We start from the raw sequence: 847 nt of genomic DNA on the forward strand, positions 1-847 counted from the left end.
TTAATTAATATGAGTTCCCCCAGCCTGGCTATGGCCCCCCCGTGGCTAGAAATGACCAATCAAGTTTGGATGGGCTTTGTTTGTATTAAGGCAAACAGTGAAGAGGAAACGAAGCAGAATGCATCGGCCAAAATACAATCTTGGTTATTGTCTGATGAAATTTTGCTTTTAATTAGTTTTCTATTTTAAAGTCTGCGTTCATTTGCAGATATCTGTTCACAGAAACGTTGTTTCTCAACTCCAACTGTAATCTCCTGTCTCAAGGTGCTAATCGGACCGATGCACGGTAGAGGAAGTCTTAGGCCAGATATCAGTAATCCAGGTATCCGCTGGTTACACTGGAACCCTCCACAATATTGTCCAGTTCCCCCAGAGGCTACTTGACATCAGACTGACAGCTGATGGGTTCCAAGATTGTAATTTCGGGCCAATGCGTTCTGATCACTTTTAGCTAGTATGCATAGCAACAACACTCAGGGCCCTTTTGCCTCAGAACGGTCCTATATGGTGGACTTATCTTGACCAGAATCCTTTTCATACCCTCTAACGATAAACAAAAGCCTTTTCCAGCCAACACACAAAATATCTGTCAGTCTTGGCTAGTTTGTCACAGACGAGCAAGGGCCACACAATTCAGCTTTACTGACTTACAACTCCAAGGAGACACACTGCTTTTGAGCAGCAGTGTTGTGTAGTGTCCCCTGAGAATGTGATATTGAGTACAGTGCAAAACTGTAGACTGTGTTCAATAATGAGACACTTTTCCCTATTAAAAGGACCTATCATAGGTAAATAGTTGTTCATTTTTAATGAAAAAGGCTGACGGTTGGACAAAGATGGGATAACA

Source organism: Etheostoma spectabile, chromosome 6 (genome assembly GCF_008692095.1).
Source record: "Etheostoma spectabile isolate EspeVRDwgs_2016 chromosome 6, UIUC_Espe_1.0, whole genome shotgun sequence".
NCBI classification, from domain to species: Eukaryota; Metazoa; Chordata; class Actinopteri; order Perciformes; family Percidae; genus Etheostoma; species Etheostoma spectabile.